Source organism: Arachis ipaensis, chromosome B10, assembly GCF_000816755.2.
Source record: "Arachis ipaensis cultivar K30076 chromosome B10, Araip1.1, whole genome shotgun sequence".
Lineage (NCBI taxonomy): Eukaryota > Viridiplantae > Streptophyta > Magnoliopsida > Fabales > Fabaceae > Arachis > Arachis ipaensis.
Window position 1 is genome coordinate 16508593 of NC_029794.2, and position 12174 is coordinate 16520766.

A 12174-nucleotide genomic window follows, 5' to 3' on the forward strand; every position below is an offset into this window, starting at 1 on the left:
CAATGATGAAATTGAGTGAAAAATATTTAAACACTAAACCTAATATACGATGCTCTTAGAAAAGTAATTAATAATTAGCTTATCTATAAGTCATACAAAAGCTTAATGTATTTAATAATGAGTTGCCGAAATGCAACATGGCTAAAGTTACTACATAAATTTTAATTGAAAGCTATTTATAATCCAACAATGGGTTGTCAAAATGCAAAATAGATGAATTTTCTCAATAGTCATACTACTTGAGAGATGGTTAACTACACTTAAATTATAAAATTAGAAGAAAACAAAATTATAGAGATCATTACATATTATATGATCCTTTTTGTTGTGATTGTTTAGGGCCCATTTTAGTCTGCACATTCAACATAGATAATTTACCCATTTTTATATTTCAGTTCAATGTGAGCAAGATCTTTCCAATATAAAATTTGTTAAAAAGATAAGTGTAACACCCTACCATACAGAGTCTTATGCTTAAGTCATAATTCAGAGATGGCAAGGTATTATGACCTCTAAAACAAAAATTTAGTACGTATAGTAGTATGAATGATTGATTATAACTAGGAGCCTTTGCAAAAAAAGGGGTAAACCATCTCCAATGGTGGAAGTGCAAACATTCACAATTCAATCAATAGCATATATGCATTTATACTTGGCCATAAACATGGCTCCGCCGTAACACGGCAATAATCCAGCCATCCGGCTCACGGTTAAATCCATAACCAGCCAAAAAGAACTTGAGAGAGTGTTCTTCCTCCCCTCTCTTCAATTTTCAGCGTGTATGAGTGTTGTGTGAGGAGAGAGAGTGCTGAAAACTAGGGTTTTAGTTTAGTTTAGTTGGGCCAAGGGCCCACTTTGGGTCCGGTTGGCCCGATTTGGCCCGTTCGGCCCAATCTTGGTCCGTTTTCTATAAAATTGGTACCGAAATTCTCGTCTCAAACTCCTCTATCACATTTAGCCATAAAAATAACATTTTTATCTTTCTAGAATAAATTCTCATTTATGGGTTAATTAGCCGATAATTAACCGGGTCTTACATTCTACCCACCTAATTGGGAATTTTGCCCACAAAATTCAAATTCAATTACCTGAGAATAAGTGCGGATAATCCGTTCGCATCTCCGACTCAAGTTCCCAAATGTGTTCCTCAACACCGCCTCGACTCCAAGCCACTTTAACTAATGAAACCTCCTTTCCACGCAACCGTTTGATACTAGTATCATCAATTCTGACTGGAGCCACTGGAAGCGTCAAATCTTCCCTTAACTGAACCGATTCCGGTTCTAACACATGGCTAGCATCAGGGGTGTACTTCCGAAGCTGCGACACGTGAAACACGTCGTGCAGGTTCGAAAGATGAGTTGGTAGAGCCATCCGATATGCCACCGGTCCTATCCTCTCCAGGATCTGAAATGGACCAATGTATCGAGGATTCAACTTCTTCGCTTTAATCGCTCTACCTATTCCTGTGGTCGGAGTAACCTTAAGGAAAACATGATCTCCTTCCTCAAATTCCAAGGGCTTCCGCCTCTGATCGGCGTAACTCTTTTGGCGACTCTGCGCCGTAAGCATCCTATCTCGGATTTTCTTCACTTGTTCAGTGGTCTCAGCTATCATCTCCGGCCCCAACAAGCCTTTCTCTCCAGCTTCATACCAACATAGCGGAGATTGACATTTCCTCCCATACAATGCCTCATACGGAGCCATTCCGATGCTCGCATGGTAACTATTATTGTATGCAAACTCCACTAACGGCATATACCGATCCCAACTCGCCGGTTGGTCCAAAATACAAACTCTGAACATATCCTCTAGTGTCTGGATCGTCCTCTCGGATTGACCATCTGTTTGAGGATGGTAAGCTGTACTCAAGCTTAATCGGGTTCCAAAAGCTTTCTGAAATGCACCCCAGAACCTCGAAGAAAAATCCTTTGATAAACCTTCGGTAATAGCCAGCTAAACCCAGAAAACTCCTTATCTCAGTTACTGTGGTTGGTTGCCTCCAATCCATCACAGCTTCCACCTTAGTTGGATCTACGGCTATTCCCTACTTACTCACCACGTGACCCAAAAACTTCACCTCACTCTTCCAAAACTCACACTTAGACAGTTTCGCATAGAGTTTCTTCTCCTTTAAAATCTGCAACACGGTCCGCAAGTGTTCCGCATGCTCTTCTTCAGTCTTGGAGTAAATCAGTATGTCGTCAATGAAGACAACAACGAATTTATCCAGAAACAGACGGAATACTCTATTCATGTAATCCAGGAAACCGAAACCATACCTTAGCCGATTTCCCAAGCTCAACCGGAGCACTTCCAAACCACTTTTCCTCAAGCTCTCAAGGTCTCAACACCTCCAAGAACAGATTTTGTCACACAAAACCCTCTTCCAAGCTTTCCAAAATAACCAATCAAGCTCCAATATTCACATACACACAACCTAAGCCACAATTATCATACCCATACACAACATCTCAATGCCCAAACCTCATAGAACAACAAATTACACTAGAGTTGAGAATCTTACCACACCCAAGGTCCAAGGAGACAAGATTAATCTTCTCCTTCAAGAGAGTTGAGTCCTATAACATCAAAGAGCCGTTGGCCCGGTTTGGCCCGTTCGGCCCAATCTTGGTCCGTTTTCTATAAAATTGGTACCAAAATTCTCGTCTCAAACTCCTCTATCACATTTAGCCATAAAAATAACATTTTTATCTTTCTAGAATAAATTCTCATTTATGGGTTAATTAGCCGTTAATTAACCGGGTCTTACAATAAGCATACTATGTGATAGTTCAAATAATAGAACAAATAGGTACTCTAATAGATACTTTTAATCCTTGATGTTACCTACTTGTACATAAACATATTTAATATTTTGAAATAACTACGAAAACAAGACAGAGTCATTTCCATGCATGTATTAATCTTCATTAAATATATTAGCATACACGATTGTTTCTCCCTGATATATTTGTTAAATAGTAATAATTAAGAAACCAAACCTTGAAAGAAGTGTCATTACCATTCATTATTCGATTTATAAAAAAATATACTATATGACACTCATTGACTTCATAGAGTGTGGAGTTACCCGAATCTAGATCACATTCAAGCATCAAATTATAAGAATTGAAAGAGAAAGCAGAAAATTAAATTAATTATCTAATAAAAATTTACCAATCAGCAACAAATGTATATAGGTAGAAAAGAAAATATTTGTGATGATTATGTTCTTACCTAAAGATGTTAGATTTAGAATCCATATCCATAGATACTACTTAAATCCATTTTTTTTCTTGCAATTGTTGTTATTTAATGGAAAAGAAACATAAATGAAAAACAAGATCTGCCTAAGGGAGCTCAATATTTATTATGATTCATAAATTAAATCTGAAATAAATTTTTACATACTATCCTCTATAAGGAGCCGACCAAATAGTAAAGAAGTTCTCACTTCTCACCGTACATACAGATGACTATTCCATGAAAACATGATTCTATTAACAGTTGCCTATTCCAATCACCACCTCCCTATTATAAATTACAAAAAGTATTATTTTAATTTTTTAAACAGAATCACATTAAAAGGTGTATAGGTCTTCATCAAATTATCTCTTTCAACAGTTTTCTGGGCGATAACAGATGTAACCCAAAAGACCCGTAATGAGTGACGATGGCATCTATATTCGATGTAGCAAAAATTATGGACGAAACCACACATTTGACTGTATTTTTGTAGATCCTCCCTTTCTTTTGCTGCAAAGCAAAAAAGATTGTTTATGACAATGGCTTTGAGTAGATAGAGTAGGTGGTATTCTTAATAATAATAATAATAATAATAATAATAATAATAATAATAATAATACACAATATTACATACCGTGTTAACCTTGCAGTGCTCGTTCCATGGCCTGAAACCATGTATCGGCTTCAGTCGGGCTAGTAGTTCCCTTGAACTTCGGTGGATTAACCTTCAAAAAGTTTACCAGTGTCATCGGGTCCTGAACTCCACCTCCGTCATTACCATGGTTGTTCATCTGTTGACCAAGAGCCTCAGTAGTGGCTTGCATAGCAGCAGCCATATTCTCCAACGCAGTCATAAAGTTCACCGGGTCATTAGGGTTAGTCTCCGGCGCACGAGCATTCATAGGATCACATTTATTGGGTCCACGTCACAGTCTTTTTTGCTAGCTAACTTAATTAAAAATTGAAATTGATTTACTTCTATCTCAAAAAAACTTTTCCATAATTTTGTTTCAATGTGCACGAGCAAAGATACATTTACATTTTAATATCGATATCCATAAATCATATTTGTCCAAAAAAATGTGCACCAAACTTGAACAAATTAAATATAATAGTTAATACAATCTAATGTAAAATAGTTATCAAAAAATGTTACAGCACACACGACAGATCAATCACTATCAAAAATATTAAATTGTATTGTGTAAATTTAATTTAAGATTGCTATTACTCTAATAATATTCTTATGAAATCAACCGTACAAGAAATTAATAAACTCATGGTCATTAAAATTCAATTAAATCTTTAAGAAAATTAACAGGAAAAACATATTCTATATCGTTACTACATATATATTAAAAGTTATTCAATATTATTAGTTTCAAATTCTATTTATTAAGTTTGGTACCATAATTTAGTATTAGTTTTAGTAAACATGGTTATTTATACACTATGAAAGGTAAAATAGATTTCTTAAAACCAACCGCACATCGCGCGAGCATACACTAATTAATATGAATATATGGCAAGAATAGTTCTTAAAGTAAAAGTGTATATTTTTCATGCCAAAATTTGAAAATATGCTACGATAAATTTCAAAACAAAAAGCGAGTTTGCAAATTAATGTCTGTAATTTATAGGTATGAATGTATAATGATAGGGGTAAAGTAGGGTAAAAATAATAAAAAAAAAATAATAAAAACTTGAGACATGAATAAGAAAGAAACCCTTAAAGGAAGAATTCGGAGGAATTGAGAATATGATTCTTATCAATTATGTGTGGTACAATATGCCAACATAAAATATTTTTAAAGATTTCGTGATAAAAGACATTGGTGGTCTCAGTGTAATTGTTTGAATCATCATGAGAAATAATAATCTTCAATCCATATTTATTAACAACTCGAGACTGCAAATATATAGTTGGTCATGTGTAAATACTAGTTATTTGAAGAGCAACCTAACATAAATCCAATGATTATTCCTGATTTTAATTTATGGTCATGGCATATAAAAATATTAAAGGGCATTGCCTTCGTTAAAACTTAAAGGGTATTTTTGTATCTGAAGAAGTTAATGTCATCTTAGGAGTGGAAACTTTTTCACCAATGTTACATCCTGATAAGATTTCTGCTTCGATAACTTTGTTACCAATCCCTGTGACAACTAATCCAGTACCATTACAAAAGCTTACTGAATGATCAATATTTCTAAAAAGCATCATTGGACACCCTTTTTTAAAGAAAAGCTCATGATTTGGAAGTCCGGGAGATTTAATACTTGCGAAAAATTCTGGAGTGTGAATCGATGCTATACTGTTGTTAATTCCTTCTTTAAAGAAAGGTGAATCCGAGCTGAAATAAACTTTTTTTTCCATTTTCATTCAAAGCATGTAATCATTCACTTATTCAAGCGTTGGTTGTCGGAGTCAAAATAATACAGCCATACAAATGTCTCAAAATTGTAGGATCCTTTAGATAGTCACTATATATAGCTTAAAAAATTACATGAATGGGGTCATCAAAATTTGTAATTAAAAGTTCAGGTGGTATGGGAACTACACTATATCCATCTTTTGAATGAGCAACATTTCTAACTCCCAAATCAAGGATTCATTGTGCAAATTCTTTTCGTTCTCTAATACTTTCATCTTCTATTGAAGACTTTAATATTATATTTTGGGTTAAAGTTAATAACTGACATTCATGCCATAAATAAGATGAATTAATATATGTATTAACATCTCATCTAGATCCCTTTGTTATGATCGGGAGAATTTGCCTAAAATTACAACTAAAGACAACCGTTTTCCCCCAAACGGCAACAATAAACTTGAATGGGTTATATGCTGAAGTAAGTCTCTCATAGTTCAATCTAATGCTTCAAAGAAGAATTTATTCATCATTGGTGCTTCATTCCAAATGATAAGTTTAGTTGCCAAAATTTATTCAGCTAATGGACTTCCTTATTTTTATGTTATAGGTAGAATATTCATCAAGAGTCAGGGGAATTACAAACCTGGAATGAGCTGTTCTTCTCCAAGTAGCAAGAGTGATGCTATTCCACTTGAAGCTAATGTTAAGATGATTTCACTCTTTGATCTAAGAGCAACTGAAATGATATTCCAAACAAAAGTCTTTCCTGTGCCTTCGTACCCATATAAGAAGAAAATTTTACCATAATCTAAAGGTGATTGCTCTCATACCCCAACATTTGTGATAAAACTCATACCCTGTATATGTAGACCAATACAATATAGACATGTGGCATCATTAATCCCAGTCAATTAATAATTAAATAATTTTAAAAATATAAAATTTAATGTATTTCAAAAGTATATTAAATATTATTTGTATACAAATACGAAAACGTATGTATTTTAATCATATATCATTAACTATGGTTAAGTATTTTTGTTTATTAAAATTAATACAAAATTAAAATGAAAAACCTCTTCCCTTTCCCATCAATGTTCTCTTCCCAAAATACTAGTTATTGTCTTTTGTTCTAAGTCAGACTCCTGAACACCCAACCTCTCAGATCTGAACCTCTCTCACCATCGCCGTTCACCGCCGCCGTTCACCACCCCTCACCGACACCGCCAGATCCCTTCTATCTCTCACGCCTTCGTCTATCTCCATCTCCATCACCATCTATGCCGTCATTAGCCTCCGTGACCCCAATTACAGCACCCCCTGTTTTCGCCTCCAACAGCAATGTCGCCGCCGTCTCTCATGTCCTGAGCCTTCGTGACCCCTGTGTTCGCCGCCTCTGATCCACCAGCGTAGCCGCGTTCTCCATCACCGTCTCTGACGTCCACACCCCTGACATTAGGTTAGGTGTTCACCCTTTGTTCAAATAATGAATTTTTTTGTTATCTGAGCTTGTTTCGATGCTTGCATGTTCAAACCGTGAGTTTCGTTTTGTTGATTTCTTTATGGATCAAATATGTTGTCATGAATACAATTTTTTGAGCTGTATATCTACTATATAGATTGATCTTTTAGATTAATTGCGCTATATGTTATGATTGACTCTGGAATCTGAAGTAATCACTCGCCTAATTGGAGTTATCTTTTTAGTTGTTGAGTCACTATAAGTTTACTGTTTAATCCTAAAATTGCTATTTGATTCTTCTTTAATTATCACTCCAAATTACAGAAGAAACAATAAATGATTGGTTGTGTGTATAGCAATTCCATGAAAAGTATTTGCATTAGTCAAATAGGTTGCTAACTACTTGGCATTCCTTGAAGTAGTCTTCGTATTTTTCATCCATTCATATTTTGAGATTCTGGTTAACAATGAGAATTAAAATATTATCCACAATAAATTATTGTCAATTTAGTAGATTAAAGTTTTAGGAAGAAAATAATAAAGAAAAGGAAGAGAAGAAAAGTTTAAAGAGCGAATTTAATATTCAATTTTCTCTTGAATGCAGCTGAGTTATGTTTGAAGTTTCGGAATTTGACCTATCATGAAGCTCAGTTAAGCTTTTTTTTTTTTCATTTTTTTTGGAGTTTCGGAACTTGACAAATCATGGATGTCTAATTTAATTTAATTTTTTTTTGTGTTTGAAGGTAGCTTCATCATTTTCATTCTTAATTTTTTCTATCTAATTTAATTTGGTTGTGTTCATCTTCCATTTCTCATGTCTATAGGCATTTAAAAAGTTTTATGTTCAGTTTAAGTGGTATCTCTTCTCTGATTATCATGAGTTGTGCAGAGATGTTATTGGTTTCAATGCATCACATCTCCATTGCCAATCTACAAACCACAGAGTTAGCAAAATTGACTTTTTTTTTTTGGTATTGTATAGAAGAATGCTTGTTTTACTTTCAGTTGGCCAAAATTACCTCATTTTTGTGAATTAGCCTATATGTAAGACAGAATGAGCATTTAGTTATTCACTTTTAAAATTGATTAGTAACGTATTATTCATTTATTGTCATCATTATTATTAAGCACAATGGTAAAGCAAAATATTATCTCATTTAAGAGTTTTTTCAAGCAAGGTTGGAAAGTTAAATTATATATTATTTACTTGAATAGTGATGCTAATAGTCAACAAATATTTTTAAAATACGTGTAATTACTAACAAATATTTTTTATGTATTTATATTATTTTTTATATTTAATAAAAGAAATTATCACATAATCTCACCAGTATTACTTTTTTGAAATCATTCTTTTGAAAAAGTATTCTAGAAACAAATAAATAATTTATATTTTAAAATTTGAATTGAACTTGATTAGTATCATATTAATTACTAATTGTCATCATAATTATTAATAATCATTATTTAACATTTATTCTCACCAATTAAGTATAAAGTAGTAACGTATTAATAATCTAATAAGGTATATTTAAAGACAATAAATTAAATTAATGTATCTTTAAAGGAAAATACTGAAATAGTTGATTTTCCAAAATAAAAAAATTATAAAGACATTAATTTGGGACATAAAAACAATGGCTTCAATTGTATTATGCCACTAAATATGCATGGATCATAATTTGAGAAAGGTGTGGGTAGATTTAAAAATTTCTAATATTTGCATGCTTATCTAACTCATCATGAAATTGAATTTGTACACATATTAATAAGTCATTAATTGAATTGAATGCATTCACGCAAGAATACATCATGATTTTAAGCCATTAATTGAATTGAATTCATTCACATGCATGAATCCATCATAAAATTAAAATCGTACATGTATTAACAAGTTATGACTCATTAAAAGTAATACTCAAATTAAGCATTTAATTTCTAAAAAAATATTTATTAAAAACTTGCAAAATATAAAAGTAAGGAAACTTGTATTTCAAACTCCAAAAACAGATATTAAAAACTACACATAACGATCTCAACAATTCTACCACATTGTTCCAAAAATATTTAAACTCAAATAAAATTACTTTTTAACTAAATTCTTATTTTTCTCTTCGATCTTCTTGTAGTTCTTTTCTACAGCTTTCAAAATAATTTCTTGTTTTGTATTGTATGGTTTGATAACCAAATCAAGAGCAATGCGCATTCTTGTTATGTCGTCAATCTAAAATTGAAATATAAAACAATAAGTAACAAGTCATGAATTTAAAACTAACTAATAATTATTTAATAATATTAAAGTGTGCGTACCTTGATGGAATAATTGTCATTTTTATCATAATCTTTCATCCAAGTTGCTACCCAAATTCCACAATTATTACTATTTTAATAGTGTAAAAAAATCACATATAAGAAAGTATACAACATAATATTAAGAGAAATAAAATAGAGATAAGATTAGATCATTACGAACCAATTTTTTGTTCTCCTGTTTCTATATGCTTTGGATCAGCGAAACGAGAAACTTTAGGCCTAACAGTGGTTTCAAGGTCATAAATGAGTCATCTTGAAGCATCTCTTCAATGTACATAGCCTGTTAATTGGTTAAGTTAAATTAGTATAAACACTACTCCTTTACAAAAGCTTACATATGAATCATAGATGTTAACGTTATAGATTTAAATAATTACCAGCTTCCTAATATTAAAATCCTTTCTCTCCATTTTTTCATAGTTTGGCTTAGAGTCCAACCAAATTATCTGATGTTCGTTCATATCAAACACAACAAGATACCAATGGATGTTGTCCTCATTGACAGGCGCAAATATCTAAGTATAAAATAAAATTAAATAAATTTTAATAAAAGTAAGTATTGAATATTGAGGTTATATTTAGTTCAAGTTAAAGTATTTTTACCTTATGAAGAGTTTCTACTTTTCCCATAAAAGATTTTTGACACTGTACTATCATTTTTGAAGGAGGATTTTTTCCCATGAGTGCAAGTTTCTAAACAATAGTAAAAATATACATTAACGATATGTAACATAATATATAAGAATAAAATAAGTTAATTACATATAATTAATTACTTACAAAAAATACAGTAGACATATACCAATGTCTTAGACACCCCAAATTTGACCTTTCCTCATTAGTTAGCATATGAGCATACACACATAGTATCTAAATACAAAAAGATCATATTCAATTGGCTATTTTTTTAGACAACAAAACATGAAAATTAATATAATTGTATTTATTTTTTAAAAAAAAAAGTGATAATTAAGAAAAAAAATACTTCCATCTTCATCAATCCATTCATTGAGATTAAGTTGAAAAAACTATCCCTATTTGCATCAAACTTGGAACCTCTTGCTAAAATTTCATGTCTTTTATGATTTTTTTACAATAAAAAATGTAATTATTTAAAGTCTTATATATAATGTTATAAAACACTAAAAAAAATGTAAATTATATATATGGTTGATATCATATCTACCTATTAATTTCATCTTCTTTGTCAGATCCAAATATATATGTGGCCACCTGTATGTCTGTTTCATCTAATTCTATTCCAACAGGTGGTCTATTAATTTCTTTTCTTCATTTTTTTCCTAAAACTTTAATCTACTAAATTGGCAATAATTTATTGTGGATAATGTTTTAATTCTTATTGTTAACCAGAATCTCAAAATATGAATGGATGAAAAATACGAAGACTACTTCAAGGAACGCCAAGTAGTCAGCAACCTATTTGACTAATGCAAATACTTTTCATGGAATTGCTATACACACAACGAATCATTTATTGTTTCTTCTATAATTTGGAGTGATAATTAAAGAAGAATCCAAATAGCAATTTTAGGATTAAACAGTAAACTTATAGTGACTCAACAACTAAAAAGATAACTCCAATTAGGCGAGTGATTACTTTAGATTGCAGAGTCAATCATAACATATAGTGCAATTAATCTAAAAGATCAATCTATATAGTAGATATACAGCTCAAAAAATTGTATTCATGACAGCATATTTGATCCATAAAGAAATCAACAAAACAAAACTCACGGTTTGAACATGCAAGAATCGAAATGAGCCCAGATAACAAAAGAAAAATGAAATTCATTATTTGAACAGAGGGTGAACACCTAACCTAATGTCACGAGTGTAGACGTCAGAGACGGTGATAGAGAACGTGGCTACGCTGGTGGATCAGAGGCGGCGAACACAGGGGTCACGGAGACTCAGGACGTGAGAGATGGCGGTGACACTGTTATTAGAGGCGGAAATAGGGAAAACTGTAATCGGGGACACGGAGGCTAACGACGACATAAACGGTGATGGAGATGGAGATAGACGAAGGCGTGAGAGATAGAAGGGATCTGACGGTGTCTATGAGCGGTGGTGAACGGTGGCGGTGAATGGCAATGGTGGGAAAGGTTCATATTTGAGGGGTTGGGTGTTCAGGAGTTTGACTTAGAACAAAAGACGATAACTAGTGTTTTGGGAAGAGAACACTGATGGGAAAGGGAAGAGGTTTTTCATTTTAATTTTATATTTATTTTAATAAACAAAAATATTTAACCATAGTTAATCATATATGATTAAAGTATATACGTATTCGTATTTGTATACAAATGATATTTAATATACTTTTGAAATACATTGAATTTTAAGTTTTTAAAATTAATTAATTATTAATTGACTGAAATTAATGATGCCACATGTCTATATTGTATTGGTCCACATATACAGGGTATGAGTTTTATCACAAATGTTGGGGTATGAGAGCAATCATCCAATCTGAATTGACCGCCTAAAGGATTTGGTCATATACATATTTTTGTTCTGTTATCATTTGTGATAAATATTTCTTGTGTTGCTCAACCAACATAACTCAGTTATATCAGAATTCATCTAATATTAATTTATTTTACAAAGAGCCACGCCATATTCTGTGAATGTTATCCATGTAAGGAAATGGCATTGTTGCAAATTCTCAAAGTATTTTGTCATTACTGTTAAGTATTAGCTCAATCTCTATTAGAGTAAGCTCTGATAATTCATCATCTGATAAAAACCAAATTT